General features: G+C 42.9%; 1 protein-coding gene and 1 non-coding gene across 5 annotated transcripts in view; both read right to left on the bottom strand.

Annotated features, from left to right (window-relative positions):
• The window catches only part of RAB30 (RAB30, member RAS oncogene family), a 112,926-nt gene that overhangs the window by 47,605 nt on the left and 37,537 nt on the right, over positions 1–27,784 (bottom strand). Inside the window, exon 1 of one of the 4 annotated variants that reach the window (XM_066249256.1) lies at positions 8,841–9,080. The exons of the other annotated variants lie outside the window; for them this stretch is intronic. The gene's annotated coding sequence lies outside the window, so the exon portion shown is untranslated. Of the gene's footprint in view, positions 1–8,840; positions 9,081–27,784 lie in introns of those variants that run through there. 4 annotated transcript variants of the gene reach the window in all.
• On the bottom strand, positions 6,125–6,262 carry LOC136321256 (small nucleolar RNA SNORA29). The gene has a single exon (XR_010728530.1). It is a non-coding gene; the product is annotated as a small nucleolar RNA SNORA29 (small nucleolar RNA).

Here is a 27,784-nt window from a genome sequence, read left to right as displayed (position 1 = left end):
TCTAAATAAAAAAAAATTTGTTTTCAAAGAAAAACTCCTCCTGGCATTTGCCCAAAGGGAAAAAGCAACGGAAAACTGTACAGAGAACTAAGTAGTTGTCAAAACAACACCCTCCTCTCTAGCGGGAGGTGGACTGTAGACCACAAACCTTTCTACCAAGGGAGGGGAACACGCATCTCTGACTGAACCCATTCCTTCTCTGGTAGGGTGTTTAAACTCTAAGACACCACCCCCCCAACCTGCTGACTGGGAATAAAACACCAGGCTTGAAAGCAAAGGGAACAGCGTTGCAAAACAAGAAGTCAGAAGACAAGGCAAGCTTTGCTCCTTCCTATTTAGCAAACAGTGGTGCCAGTGAGAGGCAAGAAGGAAAGGGCATTGTCTGCTGTCTGTCCCCACCCTGGAAGCACAGCGTGCAGTGATCCAGAATGAGTTATCAAATGTTTTCTGGGAGCGAGGCATTGTGCTCATGATTCAGGGAAAAACAAGACATAGTCAGACTCACAAATCCTGCCTCCCAGGGAAAACGGGCAGGTAAACAAACTGCAATGCAGCAGGCAAAGTGCAAGCAAACAACTCTATAATAAGAGGCGAGCACAGAATGCCAGCGAGGCACAAACACAGGGACGCCTTAACTTTGCCTAGACTCAAGGTCAGAAGAAAGGCGGCTGAAGTAAGAAGATCCTTCTTAGAAGACTGGAAGAGAGTTTTGAAGGCAAATAAATCCAAACAGTTTAAGTGAATAAAATAGGGTTATAGGGTTGAGCAGAATGGAGTAGGCAGAGCACGACTGGGGGAAGGGGGGGCGGGGCAGTCCATCTTCCCAAGACCACAGCACAGCAAACAGCTGCTTCTCATTTTGCCTGCTCCAGAAACCCCACAAAAAGTCAGCGGAATACTTTTCTTCCTAATAACAAAACTGTACAAGTACAGGGAAAAAGAAGACTGACTTAGCAAACTCTGAAATCTAAATCCTAGGCCAGATGCAGGGATGAGAATTGAGCCAATTTAAACCACAGAATCCTCCCAGGCCCAGGACCGACAGTACTGTGTACCCAGGGGTATCAGATGCCACAATCAAGAAGAGTGAAAACTGCTCAAAAAGAAGTTCGGTCCCTATATCCTCTCCCCAGGGGAAGATTCTAGAGGTTTAGTGTCTGGAAAACATAAAATAGAAATGTCTAGTGTTTGCTTTAAAATACTCTGGGAGAAGGGGCAGGGGATACAGATGAAATAAAAATGTCTATGAAGTGATCACTGGTGAACCTGGGTGATGGGAACATGGAGTTTCACTGTACTCTCTAGTTTTCTAAATCTTTGACATTTTCTATAATAAAAAGTAAGACTGTCTCTGGTCCAGAAGGACCCAGCATATTTGAAGGGCAATGTAACAAAGAGCACTCTGACTACTAAAGGTAGAGTGCCACACATCTTCCTGGCTACCGAGGTAGCACCACTCTCCACAGAAAGGAGTGTAAGTCTCATCCCGGGAGAACGCAGCCTGGGGCAAACCTGAGGGTGCCCCTTCAAGGCCCCCCCAAAGCAGCCCAGCCCAATCATGCTACAGTGAGGCCCAGAGTTAATGATCTCCATTTGATATTCAGTTTCCTGACAGTTTTTTGTTTTGTTTTGTTTTTTTGGTCAGCTTTATTAAGATATAATTCACACCCTGGCCAGGTAGCTTAGTTGGTTAGAGCAGTGGTCCCCAACCCCCGGGCCGCGGACTGGTACTGGTCCGCAGAGAAAGAATAAATAACTTACATTATTTCCGTTTTATTTATATTTAAGTCTGAACAATGTTTTATTTTTAAAAACAGTTTAAGTGAATGACCAGATTCCCTTTGTTACATCCATCTAAGACTCACTCTTGACGCTTGTCTCCGTCACGTGATACATTTATCCGTCCCACCCTAAAGGCCAGTCCGTGAAAATATTTTCTGACATTAAACCGGTCCGTGGCCCAAAAAAGGTTGGGGACCACTGGGTTAGAGCATTGTTCTGATGTGTGAGGTTTGCAGGTTCAATCCCTGGTCAGGATACATACAAGACGTAACCAATGAATGCACAACTAAGTGGAAAAACAAATTGAAGTCTCTCTCTTTCTCTCAATCTCTTTCTCTCCCTCTCTCCCCTTTCTTCTCTCTCTCTAAAATCAATTAAAAATTAATATATACACACTATATTTAATTAACTCACATAATCAATTTACCTTTTTAAAGTGTCCAATTTTATTTTTTAAAGAGAGAGAGATAGGAAGGAATAAACAGGGGGAGAAGGGAGATGAGAAGTATCAATTTGTTATTGCTTCACTTTAGTTGGTTATTGATTGTTTCTTATTTGTGCCTTGATTGGGGGGAGGCTCAAGTTGAGCTAGTGACAGCTTGCTCAAGCCAGCGACCTGGCGCTCAAGCCAGTGACCTTGTCTTTTAGCCAGCGACCTTTGGGCTTTAGCCAGTGCCCTTGAGATAATGTCAATGATGCCATGCTCAGGTCGATGATGCCATGCTCAGGTCGATGATGCTATGCTCAGGTCGATGATGCCATGCTCAGGTCAATGATGCTATGCTCAGGTCGATGATGCCATGCTCAGGTCAATGATGCTATGCTCAGGTCGATGATGCTATGCTCAGGTCGATGATGCTATGCTCAGGTCGATGATGCCATGCTCAGGTCGATGATGCCATGCTCAGGTCGATGATGCTATGCTCAGGTCGATGATGCTATGCTCAGGTCGATGATGCTATGCTCAGGTCAATGATGCTATGCTCAGGTCAATGATGCTATGCTCAGGTCGATGATGCTATGCTCAGGTCGATGATGCCATGCTCAGGTCGATGATGCTATGCTCAGGTCAATGATGCTATGCTCAGGTCGATGATGCTATGCTCAGGTCAATGATGCTATGCTCAGGTCGATGATGCTATGCTCAGGTAGATGATGCTATGCTCAGGTCGATGATGCCATGCTAAGGTCAATGATGCTATGCTCAGGTCGATGATGCTATGCTCAGGTCGATGATGCCATGCTCAAGCCCACAAGCCCACATTCTAGCCAGAGACCGTGGGATTTAGAACTGGGGCCCCCAGTGTCCACTGCACCACCATCAGTTTGGCATTAAAGTGTACACAATTCAATGGTGTTTAGTATACTCACAAAGTTGTACAACCATCACCACCAGAATGGTTTATTAAGATATAATACTAAGCTTTATTAAGATATAACTCACACACTCAATTCACTCTTTCAAAGTATACAATTCAGCAGGGTTTAGTATATTCACAGAGTTGTACAACCATCACCATAATCAATTTTAGAACTTTCCCATCACCCCAGAAAGAAACCCTGTACCCTTCATTCTACCCACTCTCTAGCCCCAGGCAACTACTATTCTATGTTCTGTCTCTATAGATTTTCCTATTCTGGATATTTCATATAAATGAAATCATATACTATAGGGTCTTTTGTGAGTGGCTTCTTTCACTTATCATAATGTCAAGGTTTTGACAGCCTTTTTTAAACCATTCCCCTTAATCAGGAGCAACACAGCCAAAGGTCACATTGAAAGTGACATCTTGGGAAAACCTCTAATAGAGATCTAGACCACAGCAAACACAAAAAGAGCAACTTGCAGGAAACAGATACTACGCAGGGGGTAAGTACCACTAATATTCTCACAAAAAGGATATAAAACTGCCACTACAAAGTAAAAATAGTATACTATAAAAAAGAAACACTTAGAGAACAAAAAAGAGCTCTTAGAAAGTGACAACTTGCCTAACCAAGCAGTGGTGCAGTGGATAGAGCATCAATCTGGGATGCTGAGGGCCCAGGTTCAAAACCCTGAGGTCACCAGCTTGAGCACAGGCTTATCTGGCTTAAGCGTGGGCTCACCAGCATGGGGTTGCTAGCCTGAGTGTGGGATCATAGACACGACCCCATGGTTGCTAGCTTGAAGCACAAGGTCGCTGGCTCGAGCCCAAGGTCACTGGCTTCAGCAAAGGGTCATTGGCTCAGCTGGAGCCCCCCAGTCAAAGCACATATGAGAAAGTAATCAATGAACAACTAAGATGCCACAACAGGTTGATGCTTCTCATCTCTCTCCCTTCCTGTCTGTCTGTCCCTGTCTCTCTCTCTCTCTCTCTCTCTCTCTCTCTCTCACACACACACACACACAATAAAAGACAACTTAATAATAAAAATTAAAAATTTGCCTGACCAGGCGGTGGTACAGTGGATAGAGTGTCGGACTGGGATGCCAAGGACCCAGGTTCGAAACCCCGAAGTCGCCAGCTTGAGCACGGGCTCATCTAGTTTGAACAAAAGCTCACTAGTTTGGACCCAAGGTTGCTGGCTCAAGCAAGGGGTTACTCTGTCTGCTGAAGGCCCATGGTCAAGGCACATGTGAGAAAGCAACCAATGAAACTAAGGTGTCGCAATGCGCAACAAAAAACTAATGATTGATTCTTCTCATCTCTCCGTTCCTGTCTGCCTGTCTCTATCCCTCTCTCTGACTCTCTCTCTCTGTCTCTGTGAAAAAAAAAAAAAGAAAAAACTAAATAAAAGGATTAAAAGATAAAGTAGAAGAATTCTCCTGGAGTGTAAGGATCAAAAAACAAAGATATAGAAAACAGGAGAAAGAAGCTAACATTCTAGAGGATTTGTACAAGGGTCCAATATCTGAATAAGAGATATTCCCAAGAAAGAGATAACAGAAAAAAGAAAAATCACAATAATATAACTCAACCAAACCTCAAAGAATTTAGGGGTACACCTTGTCAGGTTGAAAGGGTCCAGCACACTAAGCACCATGTGAAATTACTGTGAAATTGCAGAAACTGCAGAGAAGACTCTACAAACTGGAAGATGTCCTTCACCAAGCAGTAAACAAGAATCAGAGGCTCAAGTAGAAACAAGTAACAGAGGTTTCCAAAATAACTACCACATGAAGAAGCCAACCAGGTCAGAGAAGTATAACTCCAGGGAGAGGCATATTGGAGATGGTCATCACAACAAACCCACTGCCATTAAACTCTCTTTATTCTAACTATTTTAAATATATGATTATAAAATTTTCAAACATACTCAAAAGTAGACCCCCAATACCTATTACCCAGATTCAACAATTATGAACATTTTGACCTATTAACTTGATCTATCCTTTTCCCCCCCTATATTTTTCTTAGTAGAATATTTTAAAACAAACTCCACATTGTTTTACCCGTGTACTTCAGAACTCATCTTTTTTTTTACCCATTCTCTTTTATTTTATTTATTTATTTGTGACAGAGGAAGGGAGAGAGAGACAGGAGCATGGATCTGTTCCTGTATGTGCCCTGACCATGAATAGAACCCAGCAACCTCTGAGCTTCAGGATGGTGCTCTAGCCAACCAAGCTATCTGTGTGTCAGGGCTTTTTTTTTTTTTTTTTTTTTTTTTTTTTTTTTGAGAGAGAGAGAGACAGAAAAAGAGAGAGATGAGAAGCATCAACTCATAGTTGCATCACTTTAGTTGTTCAACTGCTTCTCATAAATGCCATGACTGGGGGGCTCAAGCTGAGCCAATGACCCCTTGCTCAAACCAGCAACCTTGGGATCATGTTATTGAGCACGTGCTCAAGCCAGCAAGTGACCTCAGGCTTTCAAACCTGGGTCCTTAGCATCCCAGGTCAGTGCTCTATCCACTGTGCCACCACCTGGTCAGGCTTGGTTATTATCCTTAAGCCACATTATTTTTTTCATGCCACTGACTTCTTGCAGAAGCCAAGTCATTTGTTCAATACTAAATTTATTTGTTTGCTTCCTTAGAGTGTAATTTAACTTCTCATCCTTTCCTCTATATTTCCAATAAGTCAGCTCTAGATGCTTGATAAGATTTAGGGGTCAGCTTTTACTTATTTATTTTTAATTTTTCCATTGATTTGAGAGTGGAGTATGTGAGGGGGGAAGGGAGAGAAAGAGAAGCAACAACTCTCTGTTCCACTTAGTTGTTCCATTTACTTGTGTACTCACTGACTGCTTCTTATATGTGCCCTGACTAGGGATTTAATCTACAACCTCAGCACACCAGGACGATGCTTTATCTACTGAGCAATCCAGCCAGGACCATAGGGGTTAACTTTTTTTTTTCTTTTCTGTTTAGCCATTTCATATAGGAGGAGGACACAGAAAAATCCTCCCTCTTCAGATCATGTCAGCATTAATCTATCCCATAAGCATAGCCACTAAAATCTATTATTAGTAGAAAGGGGTTAACTTTTAGATTAGAATATTCCACCTATGGAATATTCTACATACTCTCTTTTTAACCTGACAAATACAAATAAACTTGGTTCAAATTCTTTCCTGATTCTATTTGTCTTGACCACGTGCTGAAGTATCTGCTTGTCCCCTCCCTGCTGTCTATCTGGGTTAGTTGATGGCATTTACTTCATCCCACAGATGAGTTTGGCTTTAACTACTCCCTGAGTCACAGAGAAATGAGGAGCAGAAGAGGCAGAGCAGTCCATTCTCTGCGACCATATCCTACCAGATGCCCAATGCCTGGTCGTCACTACCACCCCATCCAGATGCCCCATCAGTGGTGAGTCTCACATTCCCTAGGATTCACATACAATCTTGCACATTGACACTTAAACCTTTTGGAACTCCCAGGGAAACTAAAGCCAGACTATACCCTGAGTAAATTCAGATTATTTTTAGATCTAGGAGTGTCAATGTCACCCTTTTCTTATAAAGCTTGCTAGATTTATGCTTGAATCTTTGTTTTAAAAAACTAAATAATAAGAGTAGGGAAGGAAAGAAGGACAAAAATATGATGATGAAAATGATTTGACTGGGTGATGGGCACACAATGCAATCAACAGTCCAAATGCTATAGAGATGTCTACCTGAAATTTATGTATTCTCATGGACCAATGTCACCCCATTAAATATAATTTCTAAAAAAAAAAAACAACTAAACAATATATAGTTTAGAAATACAAACATAGGCTATTAAACCATAAAGTCAGGGAATGATGAACACAAATGTTAAAATAATTATTGCTTCTGGTAAGGGAGGAAGAAGACACGATGTGGAGGCAGAGAGTACAGAGCAGCTAAGGCACCCAAAATACTTAATTTTATAAATTGGATGGTGGATAACCAGTTTTCATCCGATTATTCTTCTTTTAAACTGTAAATGTGGCCTGACCAGGCGGTGGTGCAGTGGATAGAGCATCGGACCAGGATGTGGAGGACCCAGTTTCGAGACTGCGAGGTCACCAGCTTGAGCGCAAGCTCCTCTGGTTTGAGCAAGGCTCACCAGCTTGAGGCCAGGGTCGCTGGCTCAAGCAAAGGGTCACTCGGTCTGCTGTAGCCCCCCGGTCAAGGCACATATGAGAAATCAATCAATGAACAACTAAGGAACCACAACAAAGAATTGATATTTCTCATCTCTCTCCCTTCCTGTCTGTCTGTCCCTATCTGTCCCTCTCTCTGACTCTCTCTGTCTCTGCCACAAAAAAAAAAAAAATTAATTAATAAATTAAACTGTAAATGTGTATTTAAAATACTCTTCGGTACGTATAATGTGTTCCATGTTCAGTATTTTGCGTGAGCGGTACACTGTGGCTGGAACACAAGGCTTGAAGCATAGAGTGAAAGGAGAAAAGACTGGAAATGTAGTCGACTATAAAATGAAGGCAACTGGGAGCCTCAGTGATGCTCCCATGGGAGTAATGTTGCTCTCTTGGGGTAGCATCAGGGAACATTAATACCTAAGATCAATTACAATGGCTTTCTCACAATCTATCCACCAAGAATGATGTCAAAAATCCTTTTCTTCCTACTAAGTTACCCAGAGATGAAATATCTGACATTGTAAGCCTTTCAGTGGGAAACATAATAATGTGTTGGTTTATTTTTCCAAAGAGAGGAGATTCAATTTGCCCTAGGGAACACGTCTGCCTCAAATTTTTAAATGACACAACAAATGTCCTAGGTGACAGAACTGGGATATAGCTTGGTGAGCTGGAGTGCCAGGTCAGATCCAGCCCAATTTATATCAATAGCTACCACTTACTGAGAACATATGCTATGCCAAGACCTTTACATAATTCATCTCATTTCATCCTCGCAGGCACTGGGGAGGTGAGACCCAGGAAAGTAACTTGCTCAAAGTCACAAAGCTTATCAATACTGGAGTCCTAATTTAAACCTGGGTTCTCAGATTAAAATTTCACTCCCAAGTGAGATTTATTTATTTATTTATTCATTTTAGAAAGGAAAGAGAGAGGGGGAGAGAGAGAGAGGAGAGAGAAGGGGGGAGGAACAGGAAGCATCAACTCCTATATGTGCCTTGACCAGGCAAGCCCAGGGTTTTGAACTGGCGACCTCAGCATTTCCAGGTCGACGCTTTATCCACTGCGCCACCACAGGTCAGGCCTCAAGTGAGATTTTTTTTTCAGCTACCAGAAACTAACATTTAAAAACTGAATCTTCTTTATTCAATCTGCCACCCTCAGAGAATTTACACCCAATCCTGATCTCTTTGGCCATATGAGGATTATCGGCACCTCAGAAAAATGATTAGGCCAGACTGATTTCATTCATGAATGTAACATTCGGGGGTCCTCTTGACACCTGCCAGGAAACTTCTGTCTACCCTCAAGAGCAAGTCTGTCATCAAGAACAGGCTGGAAGAGGATTTCTCTTTGCTACCCATTCCCAGCTCAGCTCTGTCTACCTCCCCATCTGTAGTTAAGACTGCAAAATCCAAGCTCTGCTGTTGTGGACAGGGGTCCCTTACACCACTTACACAAACGCTGCTCAACAAGACCCCTTACCCAGCCTGTTCCCCACCTTCAATTTTCTCTCATCCTCAGGGCCGCTGTGGTCTGACGGGTGTGTGAGGCTGACAGAACAGCACAACCGGCTCCAACGCCTAGTCATAGCCAACGGAGTATTCCAAAGACAGCCAGAGAATTTTAATGAAAACCAGAAAACTCCTGGCCGCTACGTCCAACTGCAGTTCAGGCCTGCCAGCCCCTCCTCCTGCAGCTGAGAATCCCTGAGCCAGCAATCGCGCCAAAGAGCAGAGAGAAAAATCCATTTTGCATTCAGCAGTCTTCCAGAGCAGCGTCTTTCTAGGGTCACTGAGGTGAGAGGCAAGGCACACGCTAATTGCAATAAGGCCCAGGGACTCTGAGAGGCACAGGGTGTGGCAGCAGCAGATCTGAGCCAACAAATTATGAAATAGTCATAAAAAAAAAGCAACTCTTTCTTCCTGCCAAAGCTATCTGAACACAGCTGCATACAAGGCTAGGGAGGAATCTCAACAAGCTTAAAGGGACCTCATTCCTCATTTCAGACAGTCAAGAACCAAAGGTAAAGGGAATGAGTGTTTTGAGCACTTACTTTGTGTCAGGTACTCTTATTTCATTCTACCTGCACTTTGAGGTGGGAATTATAAACTGCATGTAATATTAGAACACTGACTCAGAGGTCAGATAACTTGTCCCAAGTCACAGCTGGCAAGTGGTGAACCAAGACCCAAAGTTCAATATGGGTGAGACTCACCAGAAATGAACTCACAACCCTGACCTGTCCTGCCTAATAAAAAGAATCATCATTTACTGAACATCGGCTATGGGTCTGAAACTAAGCTAAGATGTGTCCATGCACTACCTCATCTAATCCTCACAGCAACCAAATAAGATAGGAATCATTAGTAACCTAATTTTCAATGAGGAAACTAAGGCAAGATGTTAAATAATTTAGCCAAGATCATGACATACCAGGATTTGATTCCAAATCTATCTCATTTTAGAGCCCCCACGTTAAAACACTCAGCCTCACAGCCCACAGAGGGAACCACATAGGCCATCATGCCAAGCAAGCAAGTTGCATAACCTTCTGCCCACTTCCCAGCAGGTAATCCATGATCCAGGGTTACCTGCTAATCTCTGAGCATTCCTCAGTGGGGGAAAAGAATCACTGGCTCTGGACAGGCTGACACTGACAGTGACATTTCCGCTTTCCCATGGGTGCTGCTGACACTGCGTGTGTGAAGGAGAAGGCCACCACCGTGATCCTGAGATGCTGTGAGTATGGAAGCTGACAACTCCCTTCTGCGGGTTCTGCTCCACAGGCCCATGTACCTCACAGCAACTCCACCGCCCCCTGCAAAACAGCTCACAGGCCTATTCTGTATTCTTAACAGGAGACCATGTGCCTCCTCTTAGAGCAACTGTGATTTCCCAAGGGAGACAACTGTCTAGACAGAGTGTCCCAATCCATCTTGACAAGAGACTGGACACAACACGGTCACGTTTGAGCATTTAGTTTCAGGCTGTGTGTTCAGTGGCCCAGTGAAGGCTCTGGGCTTGGCACCCCTGAGTTATCAGACTGAGCATCACTCAGCACAACTGATATCCTGGCTCAGAACTGTCTTCCCAGCTAGGCGAGTGTTGCCTCAGGGGAGTCACAGGCATCTTACACCCAGGCTGTGAGTCACGCACACACAGGCACACTGTATAAACAGTTTCATTAATCAGGCTGAAACTACACAGAACTCTTCTACACGTGTTCATAATTAAGCACCAGGCTTTGAAGTGGACTGAACACCTAACAGGTGCTAGGTAATGTGGCACGTACAGTCACAGCCGATATCTTAATCTTCACATCATTCTGTGAGGAAGATAAGATTGTTTTTATATAGGTGAGGCAACCGAAGCTCAGAGAGGCGATGTAATTTGCCCCAAGTTACACAGAAAGCAGCAAAGTTCCAATTCGACTTCAGTTTGAATATGACTGCACACCCTGACAGTCAATCATGAGGCCATTCATTATTCCTCAAACATTTATGGAACACCTCCTTTGGACATCTGTAGAGGATACGACTGCTAATGTGGTAGCCTAGGTCCACTCACCAAAGAACTTAAGCTCTCATGGGAGACAAGGCAAGGGGACCTGAAAGGTAAGTACAGGATGATGAGATTCAGGCCTCAGATGAGTGATGAAGACAGGCCTCTCTGAGAAAGCTGAGACCTGAAATGTGAGAATGAGCCAATCATTTGCACAGCTCAGAAAAGAAGAGCGCAGTCCTGGCCAAATAGTTTGGTTAGTTGGAGTATCATTCCAAAGTGCAGAGGTTGCTGGTTCCATCCCCAGTCAGGGCACACACAGGAACAGACTGATGTTCCTGTCTCTCTCCCTTCCTCTCTCTAAAATCAATAGTAAACATTTTTTAAAAGAAGAAGGAGGAAAGAAGAGAGCCGGGAGAAGGAACAGTGCCAGGGCCTCCTGCAGGAAACACTTGGCATGTCTGAAGAACAGAAAGGCCACCAGGGAAAGGGTGAGTGAGCAACAAGGAAGAAAGGATGTTTGAGATGAGGCAGGGCCTCGCTGACCACAGAAAAGAGTTTGGATTTTGTCATAAGGGCAATGGGAAATCAAAGGAGAGTTTTAATTAGGAGAATGAAAATCCGACTTGTGCCTTAAAGAGAGAATTCTGGTTACTGTGAGGAAGAGGGAGTGCAGGGAGGGGGCCAGTTAGGAACGAGGGCGGACACAGGAGAAGAGTTCAGCTGCCATAGGGAAGGGCTGTCTCCTGGTCAGAGCTGCAGAAAGTGAAGTGAGCTGCCCCGGGGTGCTGACGACTTGCCTGGCATTGGAAGCTTTAATGAACAATCCTGATGACCCCTTGGCTAGATGGTTACAGAACTCAATAATTGAGCAGGCAGATCTGCCTAAACCTAAAATCCTTCTAAACCCTAGGATTCTGTGGTTTTAAGTGACAATCTTTATTAATCTGACTTTCAGGACTAAAGTTTCCACAATAGAGCACAACTTTCTTTTAAAAGGCAAAAGAAACCTGACCAGGCAGTGGCACAGTGGATAGAGCGTTGGACTGGGATGCGGAAGGACCCAGGTTCGAGACCCCGAGGTTGCCAGCTTGAGCACGGGCTCATCCAGCTTGAGCACGGGCTCATCTGGCTTGAGCAAAAAGCTCACCAGCTTGGACCCAAGGTCGCTGGCTCAATTAAGGGGTTACTCGGTCTGCTGAAGGCCCGCGGTCAAGGCACATATGAGAAAGCAATCAATGAACAACTAAGGTGTCACAACAAAAAAACTGATGATTGATGCTTCTCATCTCTCTCCGTTCCTGTCTGTCTGTTTCTATCTATCCCTCTCTCTGACTCTCTCTCTGTCCCTGTGTAAAAAAAAAAAAAAAAAAAAAAAAAAGACAAATGAAAACAATATTTCAGCTTATTTTAGTCAATATACAGTGCCTCTTACTTTACCTCTAAGTATCAAACAATATGCTGAAAGGCTGTAATGTAGGTAAAAGGCACAGACTATGGGATCAAATAGCCCAGACCAGCTCTGTGATAGCTGGCAAGTTATTTAAATTCTTTAAGTCTTACTTTCTTTCTTTAAAAAATGGGGAAAATAATGCCCAATTCAGGATAATTGCTGCGAGGACCAAAGTCCAATGTCTAAAACATTCTAATAAGAATAATGACAACTGACATTTATTGAGCCTTTATTATATGCTAGCATGTACTATGTGATCTATGTGTATTTTTTGCATCTAATCTTTTCAAAAAACCCCAGAAGGTAGGCACTATTACTATCCCTGTATTAAAAATTAGGAAACAGATTTCTAGAGGTTAAGCAACTTATCCAAGAGTCATTTAGCTAGTTATTGCTGGAATTTAAAAAAAAAACAACAAGCAAATAAACAAACTTCAACAAAAGTTGGAAGAAAAAGAAAACCATATTTACATAATTTGAAAAAAAGATGTAACCTACTGTTAAATTTAACAAACAGTTCAATTCACCAACTAGACATTTAGTAAATATTTATTGAATGTATAAATGAATAATTGAACAAGTAAATCATTCCAACAAACATTTATTGAGTTCCTACCAGGCATAGCATCAAAAAAACTAAGGTTGCAGAGAATTTACATCAATTTAATTGAGGGTTTGCTATTAAAATCACAATCTTCAAGCTACAAATAAATTGCCAACATAATGACCCACAGTCCATAAAAGAAGGTCCTAAGAAGTATCATTCTCATACAGACCAAAAGTAGACTTTGGGGAGTCAAACTGTTAGTGGAGTGCTCAGAGCAGTTGGCAGAAGACAACGCACACAGTAAATGGAAGCCAAGAAGAAACAGTCTCAAAGAAAAGATGAGAAGAGGAGGCAGGATCTAAGAGAACAAAGCCTGCCTTAGTAACCAGGAGTTTGCTGATGAACTTCCTTAGAACTGTGGGAAGGAACACTAAGTCTCAAGGACATGTGGATGAATGGATTAAAGAGGAAGGGAACACAGTCTTATTAAAAGCATGGTGATAAAAAGGAGAGGGAACAGCCTGGTGAAAAGCAGAACTGCTGATAAGTATAGAACAGGCATGGCCAACATACGGCCCCTTGGGAATGAGTTTATGTGGCCCACGATTAAATTTTTAATATTCTCCGCTGCTTTAAAAATCTCAGCTACTCAGAAGCAGAAGCATCTTTGATTATTAGAAATTGAGATATTTAAGAAGATAGTGATACGCGGAAAAGAATTCCGCGTGTGACTAATCTAGGGTTAACTTCCAATAATTGGTCAAATGGATTCGCAATACTTCTTTATTTTTTTAAAAAAATTACATTATAAAGATTTACAACTTTTGTACTTGTCTGTACTCCATATGAACTATTTGACATTTAGTGGCGATGTGAAGCCCACATTCTTTTAGGCGGAGTTTGCCAGTGTGCACACAAGGTCAAACAATTCGTTATTTTTGTGGTCAAGTGTGCTGAATCAAGTGGCATTGTAGCATAGACAGTAGCTGCAGTTGATAACTGAAAACTGTCCAGGCTGTTTGTGAAACAAAATAATTGTTTTATTTGCGATATAACCCCTTCAAGCTCATTCTATTAATTAAATATTGTTTCAAATGATTGCAATACAGTTTGGATATTTAGATAGTATATAATTATATTTTTATTAAAATATTTTTTATTAAAATAATATTGTATATTAAATTTTTTCACCCACTTACATTTATTCATAAACAAATTACAAAATACAATTTTGTTTACTTAAATGAATCATTTTTGTATTTAACATTTTTTAATTTTAATATTTCATCCAGGTCGTGAAAAAAGTTTTCTTTCTAATCTGGCCCAGGGGCAAAAACTGTTGGCCATGCCTGGTAGAGAAGGTGAGGAACAGGAGCCAAAAGAAGAGAACTGAAGACAGAGACAGATAAAGGAAATGCAAGAAAGTACTAGGAGGAGCAGGTCTGGCCCGGTCCTTTAGTAAGTTAAGAGTGTCATCCCAATACGACAAGGTTGTAGGTTCAACTCCCAGATCAGGGCACATAAAAGAATCTATCAATGAATGCATAAATAAGTGGAACAACAAACATGTTTCTCTCTCTTTCTCTCCCCACCTCCCTCTCAAATCAACCAATAAAAAAAAATTTTTTTTTAGGTGAAAGGAGGGGAGATAGTGAAGCATACTCCTCCATGTGCCCCAATCACTGTCTACCACCCAGCAACCCCATCTGGGGCTAATGCTCCAATGAACCAAGCTATCCTCAGTGCCTGAGGCCAACATTCAGACCAGCCAAGCTATCCTTAGCATCTGAGGCCAAGGTTCCAACCAACTGAGCTATCCTCAGCACCCAGGGCCAACACTCTAACATCAAGCCATTAGCTGCAGGAAGGAAAGAGAGAAGGGGTGTGGGAAGCAGATGGTCACTTCTCCTATATGCCCTGACTAGAATCGAACCTGGGATATCCATAGACCAGGCTGACGCTCCATCCACTGAGCCACCAGCCAAGGTCAACCAATAAATAAATTTTTTTTAAAAAGAACTAGACCCAAGAAAGTAAAGAGGGGCAGGACAGATGCATCGAGAAAGAATACCCTTGGGGAAAGAGAGGTAATGTATGAACACAGTGAAAGTTACTCTAATTCAAGCTTGATGAATACAGACTGATAATAAGATAATATCATTTGAGCTTAAAAGGATATTAATTTTATTAGGCTACTCATAAATTGGTATTGAAAAGGACAGCCATCATTTGGACATAGGTTTACTGAGATGTGCTCATATTCTGCTTCTTAATCTAGGTGCTGGTTACACTGGTCTGCTCAGTTTGAAAATGTCATCAAGCTCTAAGCTTATATGTGCACTTCTCTGCGTGTTCATTATATTTCAATAAAAAGTTTTTATAAACCAAAATTAACTTAGAAGAATCACCACTCCTGTACTCTTCATTCAGTTTTCTTAAAAGTACTCAACATCAAGAACACTATATATTTCTTCAGACAGGCAACATTCCTTACCGTTCTTTTAGAGCCTCCACAGCACTAAATTTAAAACTACACAGTAGGTATCTAATAAATGCATGCTGATGTGATTGCAAGAACTTTAGCACCAAATGTCCAGACTTAATACAAAACTATCTCTAGGAAGTGACAATGTTACAATTGAGAAATCTGACAGAATCCACCTTAGCCAAGTGAGCATCACCAGTAGTGGAATAAACTCACACATGTGCCTCCCCTTGTGAAGCAAGGGGCAGTATACAATATAGCTATTTAAAGTTCTTGGCCCTGGCCGGCTGGCTCAGCGGTAGAGCGTCGGCCTGGCGTGCGGGGGACCCGAGTTCGATTCCCGGCCAGGGCACATAGGAGAAGCGCCCATTTGCTTCTCCACCCCCCCTCCTTCCTCTCTGTCTCTCTCTTCCCCTCCCGCAGCCAAGGCTCCATTGGAGCAAAGATAGCCCGGGCGCTGGGGATGGCTCCTTGGCCTCTGCCCCAGGCGCTAGAGTGGCTCTGGTCGTGGCAGAGCGACGCCCCGGAGGGGCAGAGCATCGCCCCCTGGTGGGCAGAGCATTGCCCCTGGTGGGCGTGCTGGGTGGATCCCGGTCGGGTGCATGCGGGAGTCTGTCTGACTGTCTCTCCCCATTTCCAGCTTCAGAAAATTACAAAAAAATAAAAATAAAAATAAATAAAATAAAATTCTTGCTAAGAATGTTTAACCTACATATAATTGTGGGGAAATAACTAGATAAATTCAGGTTGCAAATTATTATTATGAAAATAGGCCTGGAATCTTTTTCTTTCTTTCTTTATTCATTTTTAGAGAGGAGAGAGAGAGGGAGAGAGAGAAGGGGGGAGGAGCTGGAAGCATCAACTCCCATATGTGCCTTGACCAGGCAAGCGCAGGGTTTCGAACCAGCGACCTCAGCATTTCCAGGTCGACACGTTATCCACTGCGCCACCACAGGTCAGGCGGCCTGGAATCTTAATCAAAACAATATCAATGTCGCTCCTTGAGAAACAGTTGCAGCAGCTGAGCTCTGTCCCACTCACTCCTGCTCTTGACTCACTGCCATTGGCTCTGCCCTTACTCAGGTCAGTCAGGATGCCGCGAGGCAGCCATCGCTTTTAAAGACACCAGAAAGCCACTTGTGAAAACAGAGGTGGCAATTAACAGAATTAGAATTACCCTCACCAGCCCCAATTAAAGTCTGGAGAGGGTGTGTGCTGACTTGACCACAGGCACAAATAAAAAGAATCGCCAGCCTGACCAGGCAGTGGCGCAGTGGATAGAGCGTTGGACTGGGATGCAGAGGACCCGGGTTCGAGACCCCAAGGTCGCCAGCTTGAGCGCTGGCTCATCTGGTTTGTGCAAAAAGCCCACCAGCTTGAACCCAAGATCGCTGGCTCCAGCAAGGGGTTACTCAGTCTGCTGAAGGCCCGTGGTCAAGGCACATATGAGAAAGCAATCAAAGAACAACTAAGGTGTTGCAACGCGCAATGAAAAACTAATGATTGATGCTTCTTATCTCTCTCCGTTACTGTCTGTCTATCCCTCTCTCTGACTTACTCTCTGTCTCTGTAAAAAATTAATTTATTAATTAATTAAAATTTAAAAATAATAATAAAAAAAAGAATCGCCAAGTGAAAGGACCAGTCAGACGCCTACTAAGATTCTGAGAATCACTACATGAAGAGCTCCCAAAGAGGGGGGTTCTGAGACTCAGGATCTGTGTCAGATGTGGATCCACAAGTAACCCATTGATTTGCAAAGCCCTTCTGAGACTGTTAAGGAGATTATTTCCATCAGTATTGATGCAGCAGTTAAGGTTGAAGCCACCATTGCAGATGCTTAAATCAACCTTCTTGATAAATTGACGATCAGTTGTTTAAAAAGAAAACCAATGTCAAAATACAAAAGAGGGAAGTCCCTGACCAGTTGGCTCAGTGGATAGTCAGCCCAGTGTATGGATGTTCCAGGTTCGATTCCTGGTCAGGGCACACAACAGAGATGACCATCTGCTTCTCTCCCCCTCCATATCCTCCTTCTTTCCCTCTTCCCCTCCTACAGTCAGTGGCTCAATTTGTTCAAGCATTGGCCCCAGGCACTGAAGATAGCTTGGTTGCTCTGAGCATCAGCCTAAAGCACTAAAAATAGCTGGGGGGGGGGGGGGTTGCCAGGTGGATCCCGGTTGGGGCTCATGTAGGAGTCTGTCTCTGCCTCTCCTCCTCTCACTGAATTAAAAAAAAAAAAAAAGATTATACGGAAGAACTATCCAGTTGACTCACAGAATCATGAGCATTAATAAATAATTTTTTTTTAAGCCAACAGTTTTGGCATTGTTTGTTACTCTTGTTATGCAGCAAAAGTTAACTGATTATGAGATTTCCATATAGAATGTGTGTTACAGAATCAGTGTTAAGTTTCTAGGGCATGATAATGCTATTGTGTTGGTGTAGAGGAATATCTTTATACTTAGGAGATAAAGACTGACATATTTAGAGATGAAGTATCATGATGATGTCTGCTGCCAAAAAAATGTAAACCTGCATATTATGAAGATGAAGCAAATATGACAAAATGTTAAGAATTAGTACATCTAAGCTTTTTGAGTGTCCTTTGTACTAATCTGTTCATTTGAAATTTTTGAAAATAAAAACTTAGAAATAAAAATGCACAGCTACCTCCAGCACATGGTGACACGAACACTTATCTGGTAACAGAGCAGCCACCATATAGTGATCCTCTCGTTCTTGTTTGCCACCCTCCACCTCCTACTCCTTTACTGTGACTACTGCTGCCGAAGAGGGAGCTGGATAAACCAGGCTAGACCCTGACAGACTTAAAGGAAAGAATCATTAATAGATGAGATATGTTTAAAAGTGGGTATTAACAGAAAGCAATTACTCAGTGAGGTTTTTCTCCCTAATATAATCGGGAAAAAAAATGTGGCAGTTGCCTGAAACTTGAAAAGAGAAAAGCTTTGGCAAGGAACATGGGCAGGTCTTTGAATATTTTGTGTTAGAAAACAAATATTCATTTGTTTCTCTATTTTAAGGGATTTCTCAAATGCCTACTAATAAGAAGAGTATCTTGTATACACCCCTTCCCCATGAAAATCCCTCAAGATTCTTACCAACAGAGCCTGATTCTTTTTGTTCACAACCTAATGAAAGCCTCCTTTATTTAATTTGGATTTTCCTCCAAGTGATAAGCAGCAATTATTAATGCTATGTATTGCTTTTATGAACCAACCCTGGGGTCCAGATTCAAAGGTTATAGCTTTGAGCTGAAATCCAAGAACCTTGGCTTTTCCATGCCATAATGAGAAACTCTGCTTACAATGAATGGCAAACAATGCCCATGCTGTTCTTTATACAGAAAGCAGTAATCTAGGTAGAAAGGTGTTTTTTGTTTCTTTTTAGAACCATCTTTATAAATCTGTTAAAATGTCTTTGACTTCAAAAACCTCCAATTGTCTGACCTGTAGTGGTACAGTAAATAGAGGGTCAAACCAAAGTGCCAAGGTCACCAGTTTGAGAGAGGTTGCTGGCTTGATCCTGGGGTTACCAAGGTAGCTAGCTTGAGGCCACAGTCACTGGCTTTTCAATCCCATGGTTTCCAGATTGAGCCCAGGGTCACCAGCTCAATCCCAAGGTCTCCAGGTTGAACCTGGGGTCACCAGCTTGAGCCTGGGGTAGTTGACTCAGTCTTGGGGTCATTGGCTTGATCCTCAGTCCAGACACATTGAGAAGCAATCAATGGATGCACAACTATGTGGAACAAGATGATGCACCCCCCCCCCGTCTCTCCTTTTTCCTCCCTCCCTCCATCTCTCCCTCTTCCTCTATATAAATAATAAATTAATTTTAAAAAGAAAAACCTCTAAACAAACAAGCCTGTATATTACCATTACTGAGTAGGAAAAACACTCAGCTTATAAGAAAACATCACAAGGTACTGTACAGCTAATGAGTCCATTCTCATCTGTCAGAACTAATAAATTAATACAGCAAAGATATTTGTTTTGGTCATTATTTGACTCAAAGCCAAATCCTTGCCATGCTTTCTTACAAAATCCCCCAGTTCTCTAGCCCACGAACTCCAGGACACCTCAGACTATGGTTTGAAACTACAACTGTAAATTAAATGGTTGGGGTGGGGGTGGGGGATATGGTACTACATACAGAGAGAATCTTCCAGTTGCCTCGACAAACTTCAGAGATTCAGAGAAACCAACCAGGCTGCCACATCTTCAAGGAAGCTTTGATGTCCAAAGCTAATTCTGTGCACATTAATTCTCAAAACTGTTCAGTGGCAATGTAGACAGCTGCAGAGCAATGGGCTTTTCTGGTCCGCATCTGCATATAAGCTCATACAGCTGCTGAAAGGGTAAGACATCAGCAGACCTGGATATGGGTCTAGCTAGCCACTGAGTTCCTAGTCACTTTCACTAACAGTGACTGACAATGATTCATTCATTGTACAAAAATCTGTTGAGCAAATTTTACATGACAATCCCAGAGTGGGAAACATACAAGAAGGGAGCATGGCCCTGCTTATGTTCAGGCGCTCATACGCTAATGAAGAAACACAGTTCAAACACTTAGGCAAATTGGAGTAAAGGACTCCATACAAGTTTAATTTTTGGTTGGCTGGATGACTTTGGGCAAATTTTACTTAATCTGTTCAAGTTTAGTTTCCTCAGCTGTAAAATGGAAATGATAATTGTACCTATTATATTGGGGTACTGTCAGAATTAAATGAGAAAATATATATCATTACACATGTCAATAAACTTTCAATAAATACTAGCCATAATTATTATTCTTTTATTTTTTTGAGAGAGAGAGACCCATCAACTTGTTCCACTTAGTTGTGCACCCATTGATTTATTCTCATAAGTGCCCTGACTAGGGCTAGAACCAGCGACCTCATGGTCAAGCTAGTGCTCTTGGGATTGAACTGTCAAACTTGGGATAGATAGAGCTGGCAACCTCAGTGCTCCAGGATAATGCTCTATCCACTGTGCCACTAGCCAGGGCTATAATTGTTGTTCTTTACTATTATCTGGGTGGTTATACTAAGTATCTTTAAAGGTCCTCTACGACACTGAGATTCTAGGAATTATGTGACCCAGAAATTTAACATCTCTGGGCCTCCCTCTCTTTGCCTGTTAAATGAAAAAGTATATGTAGTCAAGTAATGTCTAAAGTCCTTTTAATTCTAGAATATTAAAAGGCACTATAATGACACTATATGATTTTGTTAGGTAGGATAGACAGTTACCAGGGAACGAAAAGGGAAGGAAAGAAACAAAGGGGGTTTATCTCACCCACTAAAAGGAGGGAGTCAGTAGTCTTAAGGTCTGCCAAAACAATATCACCAGATGTCCAGACAGCCTTGAAACCCAGTATGTTAGTCCCAACATCAAGAAAGGGAAGCCTTGAAACCCTATACATTAGACCCGATAACAGGGAAACAAAGCCTTGAAGCTAAGAGTATATAACTCCTAACACCCCAACAGGCAGGGTGCTCAGCTTGTGCCAAGTGTATACCTTTGCTTAATAAACTGCTTGCTTTGCTTGAATGCTGTGGTGTCTGTTGCATGAATTCATTCTCGCAAGCATGACAAGAACCGAGGATGGAGAAGCCCCCTTTGGGCTTGGGCTTTCTCTAGTGACAGTTTCAGCTGTGTCTGTGCCACTGCTTAGATAAACTAGTACAACAAAAAAACTGCCAAATAACCATCTTTCTCTGGTGGGGGTCTTGTTGTGCAAACCAATGTGTTTCAAGTGTGAAACAAGTGAGTTTGGTTTGCTTGCTTGTATTTTGCCAAATTGATACATTGGTGCAGGGCAGTGCCATGTGTATGGTCTATGGAAGGCTGCGGGTGCTTGCCCTCGGGGCGGCAGACTGCCAATAGCAGGTAGCCTGCCTGCTTGGGGAAGGGTGATAGTTTGCTACTGTTTGCCATGGAAGGGGTATTTCCACCCAGCCTGTTTTGCTGGAGAGTGCTGAGGGGCTTGGGAGCCCTGCTGAGGCTGGTGGAGGCCTGTGAGTCCAGTGACTCCAGAGGTGGTCAGGGTTTCAGAGCCCTGAGTGAGAAAGCAGCGGTCTTCCCTGCCTGTTTGCTCATCCGCCATTACAAGACTTTAATAAACAGAATGGCCCACCATTTTCTGGCTCCACAGTTCCTTTACTATCGCCTGAATCCAGTGTGAACCTGCATGGCCATGGCACCCGCCTCTGGCCTTACAGGCCTGAATCTTTTTTCACTTTAGTTTCTTTCATCTCATGACCCACCCGTGTGTATATATAGGATGTACATGAAGTATGAGTCACCAAAGAGAAAAACAAGCCAGTGGAGAGGAACCCAGGCCCCAGTCCCCTTTCTTTAGGAGGGGTAAAGACACCCAAAACATAAGGGGGAGGCACAGTGAATGAATGTACCCATGGGTACACAGAAGCACGCCACCTACCAAGGGAGGAGTGCCTTCTAGTGCCTCAGGGCACCCACCCCTTGTCTCCGTATGCCACTTTCCACATTGCCATCTGTTGGTCAAATAAGTTTGCAAATATGATGTATATGTTTGCTCACCTATAGTTTGCATTGGATGTAGGGGACAGGCTGTAAGCAGGCAGGGTCGTTATAGCCCAAGGCTTAGTTTTAAGACTAAGCCTTTCCCACCCTGGGGTGGTGCACTCTTATGAGGAATCCCATTTTGCCTCAGATAAGGGACTTTGTATCAGAGACTTCCTTGTTTGTATATTGGATTAAAGGTTTTGATTTCTACACTATAAAATGGGGCAGACCAGCAGCCTGCTCTCTGGGTTCCCGAGATTAGCATTAGAGGGGAGAGCAGAGAAAGACCACGTGGAGGAGAGGAGAAGCAGCCAAGATGGCAGAGTGCTGAAGGAGAAGCCAGTTTGTGCAGAGAGAAGGAGATGGGGAACAGAGGTGAATAAGGCTGGTGAGGTACAAACGTTTGATCCTAGGAAAACTCGGATAAGTCAGTGGCTTTGGAAGCCCTGAATGGAAAGGTGTTGGGCAGATAAAATGTATTATGCTCACTTTGTTAAAAATAGGCGCTGCCCACGTGAGGCTGTTGCCCAGGTGATATTAATGTGTGTTGAGAATCCTTGTAGCCTGGGGCTTGATTTTGGGATTAAGCCTTTCCCACCCTTTTTTGATGTGGGGTGGTACAATCCAATCATGCCTCAGAGAAGTGACTTTGTATTAGAGATTTCCCTGTTTTGTATATTGGACTAAGGGTTTGGATTTCTACACTATAAAATGGGGTCGGAGCGGGAGCTTGTGCTCTTGGTTCCTGAGATTATCATTAGAAGAGAGAGCAGAGGAGAGCAGAGAAAGGCCACGTGGAGGAGGCCAGGAAAAGCAACCAAGATGGCGGAGTGCTGAGTGAAATGCCAGTTTGTGTCGAGTTTGTATCTGGGATAAGGAAGGAGATGGGGAACTGAGGAGAATAAGGCCGGTGAGCTAGAAACCTTTGATTCTAGGAAACTCGGATAAGTCAGTGGCTTTGTGAGCACTGAATGTGATTGGGTTTTGGAACCCAGTGTGTGTTTTTACTTGCCCGCCGGGTGCAAGCTAGGATTAAAGAATATGGCCCACCAGTTTTTGGCTCCGTTGTTTCTTTACCAACTGTCCGAATCCAATGCGAACCTGCATAGGCCAGAAGGCTGCTGTGATGGTGGCCCTGGCTCTGGCCCTGGCTTCTGGCTTTACAAAAGGGAAGTGTTTTTCCACTGTGTGTATTTCTTGCTTGCCGGGTGCAAGCTAGGATTAAAGCTAACGACCCACCAGTTTTTGGCTCCACTGTTTCATTACTGTCTGTCCGAATCAAATGCGAACCTCCACAGCTAGGCGGCTGTGTCGGCGGCCATGGCTAATGGCTTTACACCATCTTATCTGCCTGCACCAGCAGCTACACAGATTGAGGCCTAGAGCTTTGTTGTGCTAATTTTGCATCCTCAGTCCCAAGCACAGTGCCTATAAGTGATAGGCACTTAGTAACTTAATAATTAACTAAAATTTATACTACCCTGAGGACCAGAACTAAACATTTGCAAAAAACTAGGCAGTTTGGGGGCCCTCTTAAGGGTCACCAATCAGCAGTGTCAAGAACTAGCTGAGTGACCATGGGGAGGGGGGCGGAGCTATGAGAGAGTGGAACCATTTCACCCTTCGGCTCTCAGTTGCCCCTTTGATTCTTTTTTTTTTTTCTTTTTTAATGAGGGAAATGGATTAGATCCAGGCTTGGCAAGCTAGTGTAGACAAAAGGGGCCACAAGCTGAATCTGACAAGCTCAAGGAGGCCTGCATGGTGGTCTTGCAAACTCAAAGACCTAAAGTAACTATATAGGATGGTCTGAAATTCAAACTTTCTAACTAAAAGCAGTTCAGGGCAGGTAGTCTTGTCCTAGGGAGGTATTTTTCTCTAACAATGGTCCGTGTTTACTTTAACTAAGCCTGTCTATTGTCCTTTATTTATTTATCTATAATAACATACCTGATAACATACCACACCTTTCAAATGTTAAAGTAACATGCCTTTGAAAGGTGACAGAAATCTTTTCCAGACCCCTCAGGGTGCAGCCACCACACTAAAGCAGAGCCCATAAATCCCCTCATTGTTGTTATTATCATGTTAATTGTTACCAGGGAAAGGGGGTTAGGGTGGAGGGGAGTAAAGAGGGACAAATATACAGTGATGAAAAATGATTTGACTTTGGGTGATGAACACACAATGTAATCAACAGTTCAAATGCTATAGAGATGTTTACCTGAAACCTATATACTCTTATTAATCAATGTCGCCCCATTAAATTTAATTTCTAAATTTAAAAAATTGTTAACTATCGTATACCTGCCTATGTAAAAGAAGTGTGTGTCTATACTTTTACTTTCTATCCAATCCCAAAGATTCTCCTCCCCCCATTTCCCCACACCTCTGTAATCCATCACCGTGGATTTCATGGAACCCCCCCCTTATGTCTTCCTCCCCCTTTGATTCTGATGTACAAAGTAAGTGGTGAACCTACCATTTTCCGGAACATTTTCTCAATCGATTGAGATTTTGCTTCCAAGCAATTGTGACAGTCTGGCTCAAATAAACTCACAAAAATTTTTACAGGTTTGGACATTTCTTATATGGACACTATGAAACTATGGCTCATGAACCAAATCCAGCCTACGTGACCCCGTCCAAGTTTAGAAAAATTTTTACATTTTTAAATGATTGTAAAAAAAAGCAAACAAAGAATAATACCATGAGAAGCTGTGTGTGGTCCCTTAAAATGAATATACTTATTCGCTGGCCCTTTACAGAATAAGCTTACTGGTCCTGGATAAGTTATCTCTAAGGTTCCTTCACACCTGGAAATTTTAGCATTCTAATTCTGTTGGATTTTCTTGAACAGTCCAATTCTGGCTCTTTGCACAGAGTATTCCCAAATCTGAAATATATTCAAGGCAGAGCAGGAGCTCAATTGTTATTTATTTAAATGGATTCTGCAGCAGTATACCTAAGAACTAATTCCCCCACCAAGAGGGTCAATGTGTATCAAATGAACGCCTAATAAATGCCCACAGGACTGACTCCTCACAACAAGGGGAACATGCAACTCATTGGCCTTTGGATGACAGCGGGCCCTGTACCAGCCTGGAGCTCAGATAACCAGGATTAAGGCTCACCTTGTTCCACCAAATAAAAAATACATTTAGCTATCCCCTGAACAAACCCCTTGGGCAAATTATAAAGCTATCTAGAAGTAGCTATCAGAAACACAGATCATGTGAGCAGATCATCTTAATAGCCATGGACCCAAGGGAATAAATCCCATCCACATTAAAGCATACAGAATAATTTAGCACACAACATTCTGTTTCTCTTTTCCTCTGTTGTTAAGAATATATAATACTAAAACAAGGAATTCACACAGTTATGTCAGGGCAGCAAGCCAAGGAAAGTCTAGAATATATGATCCTATTAACACTAATGGAAGTTGGAGCAAGGTAAAATAGAAAATAAAGCTCCCTGCCTCCACTCTCACTACACATCCTTCTCCAAAATAAATAACCAGCAATTACTCTTTTTAATGTTCCTCCTCTATATACCCATAAATCACTCCTGGGGTGCTTTCAAAGGATGACTTTCTTTCTCTCTCTTTTTTTTCTTTTTTCCTCTTCCCTTTGGGCTTCCTCTTTCTGTACGCTCACAAGGCATCCTCCTGAAGGGAGCGAGGGGTGCCTTTCTGACATCCCTCACTCGAGTATCTCCAGTACAAGTATAGCACACCCCAACCTCATTTTCTGTCAGACTGTCCTTAGAAATTACAAAGTTGATCTAGAGAGTCTGCCTTCTTTACTTCCCTCTAAAGAAGCTACTTGGAGCCCTGACCTGATAGCTCAGTTGGCTGGAGCATCATGCTGAAGCACAGAGGTTGCCAGTTAGATCCCTGGTCAGGGCACATACAGGAACAGATCAATGTTCCTGTTGTCTTTATCTCTCTCTCTCTCTCTCTCTCTCCTTTCCTCTCTCTCTAAAATCAATAAAATAAATGTTGGGCAGATAAAATATATTATGCTCACTTTGTTAAAGAGGGCACTGCCCATGTGGAAGCTCGTCGCCCAGGTGATATTAATGTGTGTTGGGGGTGGGCTGTGGGCAGGCAGGATACTTGTGGCCTGGGGCTTGGTTTTAGGACTAAGCCTTTCCCACCCTTTTTGATGTGGGGTGGTGCACTCTCATGAGGAATCCAATTATACCTCAGATAAGTGACTTTGTATCAGAGACTTCCTTGTTTGTATATTGGATTAAAGGTTTCGATTTCTATACTATAAAGTGGGGAAGACTGGGAGCATTAGAGAGGAGAGCAGAGAAAGGTCACGTGGAGGAGGCCAGGAGAAGCAGCCAAGATGGTGGAGTGTTGAAGGAGAAGCGAGTTTGTGCAGAGAGAAGGAGATGGGGAACAGAGGTGAGTAAGGCTGGTGAGGTAGGAACCTTTGATTCTAGGAAACTCGGATAAGTCAGTAGCTTTGTGAGCACTGAATGAGTGGGTTGTGGAGCCCAGTGTGTGTTTTTACTTGCCCGCTGGGTGCAAGCTAGGATTAAGGATGATGGCCCATGATGGCCCACCAGTTCTTGGCTCCGTTGTTTCATTACCATCTGTCCAAATCCAATGAGAACCTGGATGGGCCAGGTGGCTGTGATGATGGCCCCGGCAACTGGCTTTACAATAAACATTAAAAAAAATTTTGGACAAAAAAGAAGCTACTTGGAGCTCTCTCTCCTCTCAACTGACTAGAAGCCTGAAGGCACCCAACGCCCAATAATGAAGTGGATTCACACATGTAAAGCCAGTATCCACAGCCACCATCACAGCTGCCCAGCCCATGCAGGTTCGCATTGGATTCGAACAGTCAGTAAAGAAACAACAGAGCCAAAAACTGGTGGGCCAACATCTTTAATTCTAGCTTGCACCTGGTGGGCAAGTAAAAACACACACTGGGCTCCAAAACCCACTCACATTCAGTGCTCACAAAGCTACTGACTTATCCGAGTTTCCTAGAATCAAAGGTTTCTAGCTCACCAGACTTATTCACCTCTGTTTCCCATCTCCTTCCTTCTCCCTGCACAAACTCTGCACAAACTGGCTTCTCATTCAACACTCCGCCATCTTGGCTGCTTCTCCTGGCCTCCTCCACATGGCCTTTCTCTCCTCTCTCATCTAATATTAATCTCAGGAACCGAGAGAGAGCAAGCTCCTCTTCTGCCCTCATTTTATAGTGTAGAAATCCAAACCTTTAATCCAATATACAAAATAGGGAAGTCTCTACTACAAAGTCACTTATGTGAGTCATGGTGGGATTGTACCACCCCACATCAAAAAGGGTGGGAAAGGCTTAGTCCTAAAACCAAGCCCCAGGCTACAAGGATCCTGCCTGCCCACAGCCACCCCCAACACACATTAATATCACCTGGGTGATGGCCTCCACGTGGGCAGCGCCATTTTTAACAAAGTGAGCATAATATATATTATCTGCCCAACAACACATCTCACTCCCCACCCCCTACCTCAAGCACCATGCTCCAGATGCATTTGACCTGGAAGGTTAAAAAAAAATCCTGTATATCTCAATGGTTATTTCCATAATCTCCATAAACCAGAGGACAGAAAAATAAAGTTTGAATTGTCTTCCTGACTAATTAGGTAAGCTCTTCCTAAGAGCCAGAAGAGAGAGACAGACACTAACGCTCTACTGACTTCTATATGAACCTCAAAAAATTCCCTGTACTTCCCAGAGTCTTGTTTTCATGTGCTTTTCAATCAGTAAAAACTGGTTGAATCTTAGCTGAAAGATAAGAATAATCTTCATTTGAAATAAGGATCCAGCACTCAGTTATAAGTTTGGATTCCAGGAGTCTCTAAGGAAAAGCCCAG

This window comes from Saccopteryx bilineata, chromosome 1, assembly GCF_036850765.1.
Source record: "Saccopteryx bilineata isolate mSacBil1 chromosome 1, mSacBil1_pri_phased_curated, whole genome shotgun sequence".
NCBI classification, from domain to species: Eukaryota; Metazoa; Chordata; class Mammalia; order Chiroptera; family Emballonuridae; genus Saccopteryx; species Saccopteryx bilineata.
This window is presented reverse-complemented; position numbering and strand designations above follow the sequence as displayed.